General features: G+C 41.1%; 1 protein-coding gene across 2 annotated transcripts in view; it reads right to left on the minus strand.

Annotated features, from left to right (window-relative positions):
- The window catches only part of NRXN3 (neurexin 3), a 960,107-nt gene that overhangs the window by 353,053 nt on the left and 591,645 nt on the right, over positions 1-15,409 (minus strand). The gene's annotated exons all lie outside the window — the stretch shown is intronic.

Here is a 15,409-nt window from a genome sequence, read left to right on the forward strand (position 1 = left end):
AACTATGTAGAGGAATTGTTYGAAAATCCAATTTTAAAGAACTTTACACACTTAACAATAAGGTTTCAAGTTTCACTAAAAAAACGTTTTGTTTAGAAAGTTCAATTAATGAATACTCTAATGAAGTTTAAAAATGTCAAAGGTTGATATTCTTGTAATGTTGTTTTATAACCATGATGATGATAAATGAGCAAGGTTTGCCTGTAGTAGACCAACTGGTATAGTGGGATACAATGAACAATACAAGGAACATAGCCCTATTCAGATCTAAAATCATAAGAGCATCCTTCAAAGGTAACCACTTTGACTGTAACTTGCTAATGCTAATTAATTAGTCAGTTTGAGAGAAAACGTGACTGGTACCTGTAGATCGGTGGGGATTGGCATTAGCAAGGGAAAGAGATGGGACAGAGAGAACTAATTATCGCCTACTGGACATGAAGGAGTTCACAGACACTGGGATGCAAGAAGAAATATAATGTACTATAAATCAATATTACTATTGAGCCCTTGATTTTTAGAGCCTAACAGAATTACAGACTTCAGTTTCTTAGATCGTCTTTTGAAGCTGTTTTGAAGGACTCCCTTGAGGATCAGGGCTGATAGGTTTGAGTGGTTATTTGTGAAAAATGTTCTCCTACTGTTATCTGGATGCTTCTATTAAGTACTGAATGTCTGCATAAGTTCACCATGGTACATGGTAGATTTTTGGTCTCACTAACATAGATKCCATTAGGGCCTTCGGTGCACTGGAAGAAGTACACCATATTCCGGACTGTGCATGCATTAAATCCAAGGCTTTTGATGGTTTTATTGTGAGTGACATTTTACTACAGTGGTTGTAGAAACTAGGCTATCTGTGGCTTGGTTTCAAGTAAATTTTGGTTCTGGTGATGAATTCAGTAAGGCTGGTAAGGAAGCAGGCTRAGGGCTATGGTTGTTCTACAGAAGGAATGCGTTCTGGGAAAACATCTTTTAATGATACTACTTTTCCTACAGAAGCTTAATGGTTTTCTGTATAAGTTCCTGCATAGGACTGTAAGTCAGAAGCAAAGATATACAAGTGGCACATGTTTGTGCACAGAGGAATGATTGCATTAGTGTAATTTTGCATCAGGTTCTTGTGTGTCTCACATTAAAAAAAAAAGTGATCTATCTTCCTAGAGCAGTAGCTGTTGACAGAAAGGTCTTAAATTGATCATCTTCGAATTCTTTGGAATACCTAGCTTTGGAATACCTTTGGAATACCTTTTGGGAAAACCCAAAAAAACTTTGGGTTTTTTGGCCCATTTCATACAGGAAAAAAAAAAAGAAAAAAAGAAATCCTGAACACATTAGATGAGATAGGTCTTCATTCTCTGTCGCCTTTCTTATTCACATCATATGAAAACAGAGGAAAGGCCTGTCCAGGCTGGCATTCCTTTTCAGCTGATGAGGCTGTCAATTCCTAGACAAATACAAGAGATCAACAAAGACTTTTATCCAGGGGCTGGCATAATGTATGTGTATGCTCTCCATACCTCAGCCAAGGCTGAAAGTGAAATGTGTAGATCAGAGCTACTTCTTTAGCCATGTAAACTGCTGACAAGTGAACTGAAGCAACCTCCAGCCACCTGAGAGCTACCCACCACAATTTGTCTTTACACAAAAGATCTTCCATTTTGAAATACTGGAAGTGGGATCAGACCATCATGCCTTCCAAACCACTAGGCAACAGGCAAGTGTTTCAACTCCATATTACTCCCTGGGAGTTCCCAGCATGTTCAGTGGGGGAAGGGATCTATCCAGAGCTACAGCAAAAGGCAGGGTCAAAACAGGATCCATATTAAGAAGTTGTTGCTTCCCTATTCCTTGCTTAGATCCCTCTGTTTCTTTCCCTATGAGATAATCTAATCTGAAAGCAGCTCTTTGGGAGGCTTTCACTAGTTGAAAAGAAAACGCTGAATGGAAAGGACTCACTTCCATGCACCAGGCAATGCAGATGAAACATTGTGAGCACATGGCAGTAGTTGTCTGGAAATGGATACAACACAGTTAACTACTATACAGTTAGAGGCTGAAGAACAGTTCTGGCAGCATTTAGCATGGCTGAGGTTGTTCTTATTACACACAAACATGCACAGACCCAGCTTTTCTGCAAAGCAGTGCCTAGTCAMACACACACACACAAACACACACACAGTGTGTAGAAAGTGTGTTCCAACCCAGAGAACCCAGCAACGCAGAATACTATTAGTGAGAGAAAGAGGTAGGGTTGTCATATGCACATATGTCATATGTAAAGATGACCTTTTTGCCTGGAAATTCTGTCTGAGGAGCTGGAGGACTGCACTTGTGCCTAGCATTTCTGGACACCCAGATTTTCAGGGCATATGTGACAAAACTAGAGTGTTGTACGTGAAAACTTCCAGGAAGACCTGATATACYTGCACTGAAAAATGATGAGGTACTCACAAATAGTAAACTAGATGCATTGGAAATACATTAGATTCAAGGTACAGGCATGGATCAATCAGTACAAGATGACAGTCAGCATTTCTTGGTAGTGTCAACCTATGCATGTGCTTCCTTCTCCTATTCATGTATTTCTCAAAGGAAATCCCAGACAGAAACATAGCCTTGTCACAAAGTAAGATCAATGTGAACAGTGCAGTCGACCAGACATCACCCGTGCCAGGTTCTGCTGTCAGCTTTGACTCCATGCACGGCCACCTTCAGATAGCCTGAGCAATATTAACCTCTTAAGCCTATTGATTAGGCAGCCTGAGGGCCTGGAGTCAAATGACAGAAAACAGTAAACCTAGGGACTTAGGCAGAATTCAGGCTGTTTAAATGTGGCAACAGTGTCTGACTCAGCAAACTGCTTTCTCTTTCCTTGCCCTACTTTCTGTTCTTAGAACAAGAAAGGCAAAAACTAGTTGCTCGCCCTCTATCAGTGCTGTGATGCTCTAAGAAACAATATAAAATGCTTTGAGAGAGTGATATAAAAATAGCTAAGCAAAAAGATACCATAAGAAAAAGACTTATGAGTAAGAACAGCATGTGAAAACATTATAAATAGGATAAAGCTGCAATGAATCTCATTCTCAGTTTTTTACAGCATAAGGTGATCATCATTCGTGAGGTCAAGAAAAAAACCTCCCTTGGGATATACACTTAAACAAATCAACGAGGTTATTCACTTCCATCTGTAGCATCTGGCACTGGCCACTGCCAGAGAAAGAATACCAAACCAGATGGACCAATGTGTATGGCAATTCTTATCGTCTTGTGTGATCAATTTCTTCCTTCAGGTTGGATATGTCTCTTCCAATTGTGTATCAACATCTAACCAAAATTGGTGCTGACATTTCATTGATTATACTGTGAGTTTATCTGCAGCAGAGCATTCTGGGGCAGTTTAGTCCCCTATTTACCTCAACTTTAATGCAGGATTTATCAGTGAATTTTCTAAATTCATTCATATATTTTCCAAGCCTTGTCCTCAGAGATTACCTGAAGAATCCATGAMTCAACTGTATTTATTGAACCAAAAATTATTTTTGTTCATGAATCTTTGCTACTCTAAGACTGTAGCCCTTCAAATGATTTCCTTATAGCTACCCTCTTGTCTGTGAATTCATAGAGCCTAAATTTTCATGGCAGAAGCCTAAAATGTTTCTGTAAACTCTTTTTTGATGACTACACATTCCTAATCTTCCTGAAACACTGAGAACACATCTTCCTTGTTCTGAATTCTCTGTGGATGTCTGAGAATGAACCACGGAAAAACAGCAAATATAACAGAAATCTTCCTTTTTACAGGGGACATTCACTGCATTTTGAAGGTTTTACATAACGAACACAATGATAAATAATTATATGCCATTATTTTACAATTTTATTATTATTTTATAAAGAATTATAAAAAGAAAACATTATCAAACTGTTCATGCAGTGTACCATAAAATTATGATGTTGCATTGTGATATCACACCAGAGATTCACTTCCTATTGCCATTATTTTAAACATAGGCAAGTTCAGATATATGATGGCCAAGGACTAAAGCAGCCTCCCTAGAAGGTGCCCTTGAATCCAAAGGGAAATCTACCAAGGATATAGAAAACGCTTACTACAGGATGGTCACTTGAGCTGTGAAATGGGATAAAAGCCACAAAGAGTCCCCTGAGATATGATAGCTTAGTCTCAACTCAGTATTCGGGGGGGGGGAGAATATTCTACACATGCATCCCAAGCCCTTTCCTGAATCCAAACTCAACTTCCCTATAGAATTACAAATAACCCTAAACCTGAGCAGAAACGTAAAAAACAGACAATGCTTCTGAATTGAGGCAAGCTTCCCTGAAAAGAAATATTACAGATATCCCCACATATACACACAGAGGTGTCCAAACAAAAAATGCCCACTATTCAGACACTGCATTTGAACAAAGCTATTCTTCCTTGTTTCCTTTTATGTAATACTTGTACACAGAGCAAGCACACACACCCTGGGAATCACCTCAGACTGCAGTACAGCTTAGCCTTTACCTGGGCCTAGTCCAACAACCTCCTCATTAGTACAAAAGAAACATTGCATAGCTCTCTCCACATCAAACAACAGCAGAAGCAACCTTTACTCCCTCCACAGCAAGTAGTATTAAAAAGGTGCCTTCAATCTTTAGACCAGTAAATAATAAACTAAGTGTGTTAATGTCATCTAGATATTGGTAATAGCACTTCATACTTCCAAGAACATAGGTAACAGTAAAAAAAATAAGTAAAATAGGTGTATCAATCATCACAGTAAACTGAATTTGTAAGAAAGTATGAAATACTGTGGAGTCTAGATCCAAGGTCAAAAAAGCGTGTGACTAGAAGATCACTGTAAATTGAACATTGAACATCAGCAACGCGGTGTCCTGATGGACAAGTTGCAGACCTTACACCTTCCGCAGAGCACACTTCATCTCCTCAGTTTACATCTAAAAGTAGCCAACAGGGCAACTCTGCTGATGAGCTCTGATATCTTTCATTTCCTTTTTCTTCACTTGGATAGTATATTGTTTTTTATCTAGCTTCAAATTTTCCATGTCTTTTGTTGAGAGCTATTTGGATCTTTAGTGGTTCTTCTGATAATCCTTGTCTCCTTTACTTCTGATTAAAGAGAAAGAAAGAATGGAAATCATACCCTTGGCTGATTTACACTTCAGCCTAATTTCCATCTTCTTCCTCTTTGCTCCCTCCCCTCTTCTTTCCCTCGCTAGCTGAAATCACCTCAATAATTTAGTTCACATTTTTTCATAAAATGAATTGATTGAACACTTGCAGACAAGGTCTGACTTGTGACAGAAACTGAAGAGCAAACAGGGAACGCTAGAAGTATAGGCTGGGCTGAAGCGGTCAGCTCTTTGGGTCACTGATGTAAAAAAGTCACTCCAAAGTCCTGGAACCAAGGAAGGAGAGAAATGCATGTCCATAATACTCTTTGAAGCAATGAATGAAACAGTCACTAACAGCAGAGAATCATGTACTCCCAGAACAAAATGACTGAACCAAATACTACATATTTATCCATCTAATCCAGACATTCCCCATTTTTCTCTCTGTATTCTTTGGATGAGGACAAATATTTCTTTGTAGACCCGTCTTCAAGGAGAGGTAACCAGTTTTCTCGAGGAATTATAAGGATGATTTCCCAGGACCTCTGGCATTATGTGAAGATGATACTAGGTGTTGTATAACACTGTAATGCTGCCTAAATTGAAAGGATCAGGTATCCTAGCTGAAGTCTGAAAATCTCTATCTAGTATGTTGGGAGAGAACAATAGCAATACAGTGGTTTTCCTCTCACATAGGTTATGACAAGATCTAATGAGACTTTAAATATTCACAGCATTTCTGCACATAACAAAGGGAAACTGAAACACCTGGCAATGTACAATGCACCCCTACAATTCCCCTCATGGTAAAGTCACAGTAAGTCAGTGGCAGAGCTGGAAAAAAGGTTTGGTGTTTCTTTTCCTCAGTTCTGATCACTGCAGCTGCTCCAAAAAAACCTCTTCAGCATTGCCTGTTGCAAAGGGGGATTTGGCTTCACTGAAATTAAGAGCAAAACTTTCCACTGAGGTACCCACAAAGGGGTCATGATTTTACCATTTCTGTAAATGAGCTCTCAAATATTAGCTGAGTAGGTGATGTTGCTCATTTTGCCAGTGTGTATTTTCCTAATGTCTGGGCTTGCTACGGCTTGCTAAGTATAGACCAGCCTATCTGGAATAACAATTGCCTGAAATGAAATAAGCTTAGATATACAATACTGGCATTCATCTGAGCAAATTTTCCCCCTTGATCTTTAGTTATAAGACATATGTTTTTTTTCTAATCTAGCATAGGTCATTTCAAGAGGTCAGACACCCCACCACCTTACTCTGTTCCAGGTACTGCAAGCCTAGCATATTCATAGTGCCCAGTGGCACAAAGCAAGTCACCAGGTAACAGGATGACTGTGGGGTGCATTTTTTTTCTCCAGGATTCTCCAGAAACATAGAAAAAAGTCTCCTCTGTTTCTCTCATCCTTATAGGGCACTGAATGTATTTCTCAAGAAAAAATAATTTCTTCGCCTTTTCCTTGCCTCTAATAAACAGCCTCAGAACATATGAGGGCCCAGGATGGAGAGCAGACTGCAAGGTGAGCTAAAAAAAAAGTGAAAGGGCATTCAAAGCCATCAGTATCTTGCTAGAAATATGCTGGACAGGGTAGCAAGATCAGGAAAACTGGAATAGCTGCAGCATTCATTACTTAACTGCAAAGAAATGATGATGAGGGGGTTCTTCTGCAATCCAACAGAGAGGTTAAGCAGGCAGATGGCTAGGTGTATGCCACCCACATTTAAGATTTCTCTAGCTCCTGCCCAGACCACCAGCATTCCTAAATACTGCACTCAGTGGACATCAAAGAATGATAACTTTTCTGTGATAGCCTATAACATTGTAATTATCAGTAGAATAAACAAAATGTGAGAAATACATAAGATGGACTACTAGATAGGCAAATCAAGAAGAACAAATAAAAGAAAGAGAAAAAAGTCATTTTTCCCCTACTATTTGTACTTTCATTTCTCAAGGTACTAAAAGATCCACATCACTTGTAGGTCAGATAATGTCTCTATATAACTACAAGCTCAGGTCAGTTCCAATAAGAGTAAAACCTGCTCAGATAAACACCATAATTCAAGGAAGTCACAAAAGAGGAAGTACATGAAATTCAGTGGTTTCAATCCAATAAACACCTGGATTTAAGTGTTCAACCAGACGGTGAGAATCTTTGCACTCCAGACAGCCAAGCTGAGCAGCTGGCAGGACTGATTTTCTACATATAGTCCAGGCAATGTAATAGCTGGATCAAAATGAACCAAGCTTACCAAGCGCTTAAAAATATATATATATATATATTTACTTGTGTTTCTGGCAACAGTTCTAGGTCATTTCTTATTTTAGCCAAACCTGTTCACCTACCCTGCAGAAGGCAGGCAGATCAGAAACCATCTTGTTAAATTTGCTATCACAAGTATATATGCTTACAAAATCAGCTTTCCTGCTCGACAAAAGGAGCAGTGCTAACTTCTCAGCTATAATAAAACTCCAGTAGATTTGGCTTCCCTAATAGAGCATGCATATACTCTGTAGGTGACATAAGGAGAGACACTGCCCAAGACCAGTGTGCTTGATACACAGTTGCCTACTCTCTGTTCTCTCCCAATCAACCTTTAACTGTTTTCCTAACGCTATTCAAGAAATACCCATGCTGCTTTACCTTCATACTATAGTTGGAAGCTTTCACCAATGGTGGAGTTCATTTGTGCACTGAAACACTTGAAGTTTAACTAGCAAACCTGCAGGACCACCTAGTTATTAACACTTCCTGACAACATCTCTTTAATGTTTCCACTAGCAAGGGTCAATTAGCAAACCAGCTGGAGCAGGAGCAGCAGGCTGTTTAAACTGCAGGAGCCAGCCACAACAGGGAATCACAAAGTCCCCAGCTCACCTGGCTGAGTGGTGTATCAAGCAAGCAGGAAACCAAACGGTTCACCGTACAGTTCCAGGCAATCAGCTGATGTTGTCCAGTGTGATGTTAAAAAGCAAACTTCACCTCCTCTCCTCACCCAATCATTTGTTCTATTAACTTGATGCAGTTATGTTGAATTCATTCTAAATCACAAAATTACATTCCAAGTATACGGTGGAAACCCCTTTACTATGCAATTGTTACATGGATCCTGGCTGGTAAATAATCACGGAAGTCAGCCTGACCATACTCTTTTCCTGAGCCCTTTATAAAGCAAAGTCTTCCCTGATTCTTCATTGTGTGATATTCACGGAATATATGAAAGGCCTTTTTTTTAGCAACATTGTACATCTTTCTGATTCATTCACCTTGTTCCTTGAGCTTCTGCAGACACAAGGCCCTCAGTAGGTTGGTAAATACTTTTTACTCTCCTCTTCTCCATCATCAAGAATGCAAAAAGATGAAAGGTGCAAAAGTAAGAGATGTTGAAGTAAACCTTAACATTAGATCAATTTGGTAATGTCCTTTATCAACCTGCTATTCTATTCATGCTTAGCAACCACTAAGCTCACACCAACTTCATTTACATTTTATTATACCATTCAGAAAAGCAGCCTAAATATACATCCCCAGATCTAAAGTATATAATCTGTAAACTACAGGAATGGGCAGATCATTTCCATTAGTTTCTTATGTAGCAAACCCCACAATTTACACTCAAAGCATATTAATTATATTCAAATTCTAAAAGACAATGTTGGAAGTACTTTAACTAAATAGTTTGGGGAAAAGTCATTGGGGTATATGTAGTTATGTTTTAATGTGCAAAAACAACACAAGCACACAGAGTGCTACAGAAGTAATTTGCGAGAGTGGCGAGGGAGCTATGGGGAACTGCAGGCCCCCAGCTCAGGCACCTCCCTGGGATTCGGAGCAGCCGACACTCCAGTGGAAATGCTCCCCCCTGAAGACACCAACAGTGGCAACTGACACAAGACCCCATTCAGGCGTTAGAGCCATGAGGGAAACTGCCAGTAGGCTCTGTGTCCAGAATTCACAGGTGTCTGCCCTGTCCTGTCAAAGCAGCCTGTTCTTTAAGTTGCCCTGATTATCTAAAGCACAAGAGAAATACTGGGATATCATACATTTCTGTGGAAATGTATGGATTCTGTGGATTTCTTCTGCCAAGGATCTCAAAACACAAAGGTGCACTGGTGCTGCTCAGCTCACCTGAGAGATAAATGGTTTTGTCTTCATTTCACAGATGACAATAACTCAGACAGAAAGGCCATGTTCCACCAAGGTTACACTTATGAGTCATGAGGTTATAACATGAGTCTAAGCCATCGGTCAAGTGTTTTCTGTAGAGAACACAGAAAATATCAAAACTATCCTTTTTTCTTCAGTGCAAGTAATCTTTCATAGTTATCAAACCCAAGAGAGTATCCAAAAAAAGAAAAACCAAAAAATAATTCCTAGACAGCACAGGACTGTCATCCCAGACAACCAAACACTGGCTGGTCCCCTTAAACCACAGCACACAGACATAGAAAAAAAAAAAAAAAAAAAATGATAAAAAAAAAAAAAGGTATACTGGAACAAATGAGCCTGAAAGCTTGAAGCCTTCATTTGTAAATCCGTTACCTTTTATATGATAATCTGGAACTTCATCACCTCCACCTGGACACAACCCTGATATTTTAAATGTTAAATTAGTTTGATCTAGGTACTTTCCTTTACTTGTAAGGAGACCTNAAAAAAAAAAAAAAAAAAAAGAATGATCATTCAGTATATTTCCCAGGCAAAACATATGTTCCTTGCATTTTTAATCCTCAGTTTTTTAATCCGTTACCTTTTGTATGACAAACTGGAACTTCATCACCTCCACCTGGACACAACCCTGATATTTTAAATGTTAAATTAGTTTGATCTAGGTACTTTCCTTTACTTGTAAGGAGACCTGTGTAAGGAATCTGATCTTCCATCAGCACAGTATGTAATATCCCGGTGACAACCATAACTTTGTACTAACATGTATTTTCACACCATGACCAAAGAGAATAGAAGCAAATAAAACTGGCCAGCATCTTTAAGAAAATTCTCTTCCATCATTTTTTTTTACATAGGGATATTATAAAAAGTACTGTTGTCCCTCTGCAGTGTTCTGACTGTGTAGCTTGAGTCACACATCCCAGTATTCTTTACAGCTCCAATGCCTATAGAAAGTACATGTCAGGATCCTTCATCTGTCTTTGAAATGCAGTCACCTCTACAGTAGAATGTGGCACTTACTTGACAAGTCCAGGCTATGTTATCCAAAAGCAGAAATAATAAAGAAGAAACCTCTCTCCAGTCTAAATGCAAAGAGAATATAAGAAGTAAGAAAGCACTGATCTAGTTATGACTCAGGACCAACATTCCCACTTATGCAAAATATGCTGTGAGATACTGGATAAGAATAAAGTATCTATCAATGGAGGGCTTTTTATCATATTTCCTGAGACTGTACCTGCAGCAGTATGAGACTGAGCAGTGTTTCAAAGGGCACAGAGACATGTATTAAATCAATTAAGATATGGTTCAGCAGTAACATTAGATTTTGCTTGTTCCAGATCTCATTAGATCATTGGGTTTCACAAGATCAAGTACCAGGTGAACAAACTTATGCCACAGTTTTGCAGATCAACACAAGCTAATCCTAGCTGGGAACATCTGATGTTAAGCACGGCCTAAGAAATAGAATGAGAAGTCAAAGTAATTAGTTAGAAACTGTTTCATGCAAAAGTATGCAAACAAAAAGTCAAATAGTAATCTCTTTTTGAGGAAATAGCCTTTATGTATCCCACAATTTTCCTGTGTTCAACTACCAAATGCTGTGCTTTCTCTCAACAGCTGAAGAGACTTATTGTAGGAGAGTAAATGTCAATTATGACCAACTTAAGATGAAGATGACTAGTGAAATGGGTGCTTTGACTTATAGATATCCAGTCTGAGACAATTTAAAGAGACCTGACTGTTTTTTAAAAATAATAGTCATTGTTTGTATGTCTGAAGAAGGGAATCTAAGCACTCAGGCATGCAGATTCCCTAGTCATTCAAAAAATGCATGCTTCACTGTTTATAGAGGCCAGAGAGTGGCCACAGAAAGTAGCTAGGACTTCTAGCTTTTCACTTTGGCAAAACTGAACTGCAACCCCAATTTAAGCTCTGAATGAAGTTAATTTTAATGGGTAACCAGCTGCTCTGTGTAAGATGATGTTTCCCTTTTGTTAAAGCTACCAGCCTTTGCTCAAAGTAATCTCTTGGCAACGGGGTAAAAGAGAAGGTCCTGAATTCGTACTGGTGTATGGGCAGTGCCAGGGATCAGGAATTAGTTGTCTGTTTTACAGAGAAAGCAGGACTGGCATAACAAAGACACTTTAGATGAGAAAAAGGACATAGGAAGAGCTACAAGGAGTAGGACATGCTTATTATATAGAGGGTACACTGTCACAGCTGTGTGTGGGAAGCTTTATCATTGATTTGCAGAATACCTGCCTATTTCATGGAAATACTCATCTGTCCAAACATTCACTGTCATTTGCTACTCTTAAAAAAGACATGAGAGATGGAAAAATCTTTAAAAATGCTTCACGTGAATGACAGGACTTCTGAGAACTGACTAAGGCCTGAGAGTTACACCTACAAGACCTGGTGACTCCTTAAATGCCAGTCCTCACAACAAGCCTTCACTTTTTGCTGTGAGAAAAAACGAAAAAAAAGAAAAAAAGCCCATCATTCCTCTGCAGCTGCCCCTGCACCACTGAAGGCTAGGGCAATCTGCGCAAGGCATCACACATCAGCTCTGTGCACCCTTGCTCCCCAACCATTAGGGAGGGCTAGAGAAAATACAGCTGGAGGAGGAAAGGCAAAAACCAAATTAATGAATTCCTCATAAAACAAAACATGTACAAATCTCTTTAATTTTATCTGTCAACTGGAGGCATGCATTATTCAGCAGCTGAGGTGATAAAGACATAGAAACATGGAAAGAGGGGCTGTGAAACCACTGCTGTAAGCCTTGGTAAGCAACTGACCCAGCAGGGTGCTAAATAGCTATGGGGAGGAAGAAGGATTCAGCACATCCAGATTTTTAATAAATATAATCCTGTTTAAGAAATATAATCCTGTTTTTTTTCCTGCCTCTTTCCCAAAAGCCCTGGTATAACAAACAGAAAAAAGCAGGTTTCCCTTCCTATTGCTCAGGAAGAAAGATTTTGCCAGTCCAGACTTCCCAGGAAGATTCTCACACAGAAAAAAGTTTTATTCTGACCCACAGGACTTCTCTGCCCATCCAGGTATGCTCACTTGCTGACAGGGAGGAAAACCTGTTACAAAGACTTTCTCATTGAGATGATATGCTGTGCCAAGTTTTACATTTGCAGGTTGCAGTTCAACCTACTGGAAAGCACCAGACTGGTGATTTCTGAATTAGCTCTCACACCACCAACACTAGAATGATGGCCAGATCTGTGCCCAGTGCTGTTCAAAGTAAGCCAAAAGAAGGGTTTGCACTGATTTTAAAGGAGTGATGAACAGATTCCAAACAAGTGTTCATTGCTAGTGAGACATTTACCTTTGTAGTATTCTACCCATACACTACTTCAAATGATCAAAAGCTACTGGGATATATAAGAAAAAATGATAAACAGTTAGTTACAAAATTGAACCAAGGAGGTCAGCACTATGGGACTGGAAAGCAGCACAGCAGGGTGATTTGAGGCCTGAACCTATCCCTTCTGAAGTCAGTGGGAATGTAGCCACTAAGTATGACAGGAGTCAAACTGAATTATTTATTTCTCTCTAGCAAATTAAAAAATCAAAATCCCAGTAAACACAGAGAGCGCATGGCCTCCCTGGGATCTGACTCCTCAATACTGTCATAGATCCAAATTCCGAGGGCCTCTGTCATACGACAGAGAAAGCAAACAGAAAAATAAACCATGTGTGTRTTTACAAGACCAGCTGTCTTTGTGGTGTCTTTTCTCTCTCTCTCTTTTCACTTTATTCATGGCCAAAGGGGGTTCCATGCCAGCTTTGCTATATGCCATGATTAGGAAAGGGGAAAAAAAATCTCATATTAGCTTATGTGCTGCTCTGAGCTCCCAGAACTCCATTTCCCTTGATTCCTTATTGCAGTGAGGACACAAAAACCCATACATGTCTCTCACTGAAGTTGATAATAGCTCTTGCACTGGACTCTTAAATGAGGATTTGCTGGGCTTTCAGAGGAGATGGAAAAGTCATCAAGGAGAGAAGAACTATCATTTCTTGACCAGGACTGTGAACTCTCCAACAAACTATTCCTTGCCTTTCACATCAAGGCTAACCACTACGGCATTTTGTGGCAGCCTTCTTTCCTTTACTCACAAGTGATCTAACAGCCAGACTTCACCTTCCCTTGCCATCGAAGAAATACTCAATTAGCTAGAGAATTATGTCTGCACAGGGCCTGAGGATAACAAAAATGCGAGAGTATTCTAAGTGAATATGGACCAGTGTCAGATATAAGGGAGAGGAGAGGCTAGGAGGAAAGGGGAATGGAGAGGAGAGCCCTAGGACAGTAGGTTGAAATGCCGCAGGACATGGCTGCAGGAAGATGTGCATTAGGAAGATGTGCTCACAGAGCTGTATAGGGGTTACAGAGATATTAAAACCATGARTATCCTGGCTCAGGGCTCAGATGACGAGCGGAGCAGTATGTTCAAATGGAATAGCAAGAGATAGACCTCAAATAAAGGCTACAAGTACATTGGTAGAGTTGTAGACAGAGCTCAGTAGCACAGGTCTGAGCTGAGATGCACTGGAGAGGGAATGGGCTCATGAAAAAAAGCCAAAAAGCAGATGCTGCAGGTCACAACTGAGCACTAGCAGAGCAGGTCTGCAGCAGCAGAAGGTGCCCTGGCAGAGCTGTTGGAGGATGTGGGGACAAGGTAGTGGGGAGTACTGCAGGGCAGGTTGCAGGTGCTCTGGCAGCATGGGACAGGAGAGCCCAGGGTGCTGCACAATAGCTCCATGTGGCAAAGGTGAGGACCCAGGACTGAAAGAACCCTGCATGAAAAGGGTCAGGCTGGAGGTATATGGTCAGTTCTGCAGACAGAAGTGGCAGTATCCTGTCAGCCTCCCAAATGTCCACTTGAATCTCAAGGTTCATATCCACCTTAGAAAGCAAGCAAAACATATTCAGGCCCTGCATGGAAAGGGAACCAGTGCCATGCCAGCAGATATCAAAAACATCTGTTAAGCATCACCCATGTGAAAATAAGTTATTGGTTAATGATTATTAGCAACAGGACTAGTGTTGGCTGCAGCAATGCGCCAAGACTATGTGAGACAGGGTGAGGGATAGCGAGGGATCAGTCAGTTCCTGTTCCAAAGGATTTCCAAAACAGAACAGCCACAGAAGAAGCAAGCGGGGAGGGAGGGAAGCACCAGGGCAAGATGTGATGGCAGAAACAGAAGTCACCTATCCAATCTAGCACCGCCTTTGCCTAAACAGGGGCAGAGCAGAGCTGCTGCGGTATCTACACCACAGCTGAAACTGTCCCTATCAATTGCAGCCCTGCAGGGAAGGGCCAGGCCCTGGCCTGCCTAATCCTCCCCTGCTGATGTGCCTGAAGGCAGAAGCAGAGGGACACACAGGACACAGAGGGAGGTGATAGAGGAGGCAAGACAGAGCCCCCGGGTCAGTCCACCTAGGTTATCTCCTCTTGGCCCTGAGCCTAATCCAGTGGAGCCAGACACAGATGGGCAGAACCAGCCCTGGCTATGCTGCTGAGCATTGCTCAGCATTTCGGATGCTGGCAGGTCCTCTCTTCCTTGGCATCCACTGACCCCCTCCTCCCTTGCCACCTGTGTTGAAATACACTCCCTGTTATTTCTTCTCCCTGGGAAGCCACTACCAGGCACCAAGCCAGGAGCCTGGAGCACAGGGTAAGCAGACCTTGCATTTCCCTCCATACACACTGAGCTGCTGGACTACTTCACCAAAGAAGGCAGTGAGCAAGCAAGCAGGCAGGGAAGGGGCAAAACTCTTATGGGTGCCTCTCCTAGGGCTCCCTTGCCTGGCCTCCCACAACTGCCCCCTGTGAAGGCTGGCGGGGGGAATGGGGTACGAGCAAAGATGCTCTCCTGCAAAAACCATATCGGATGCTGTAACTTGTCTAGAGATAGGAGCTAGGAATTACTAACTTCCTCTTCAGCAGACCTCTACCCTGGCAGGGCCCTCTCTAAGGTGCGTGAGGTGCATGGCAGCACCACTCAGCATGAGGCTGCCCAGCCCTGCCAGCACCCACCCTGCTGGGCGACCAGATGGGGAA

This window comes from Rhea americana, unplaced genomic scaffold (assembly GCF_003343005.1).
Source record: "Rhea americana isolate MKP2758 unplaced genomic scaffold, rheAme1 scaffold_5, whole genome shotgun sequence".
Lineage (NCBI taxonomy): Eukaryota > Metazoa > Chordata > Aves > Rheiformes > Rheidae > Rhea > Rhea americana.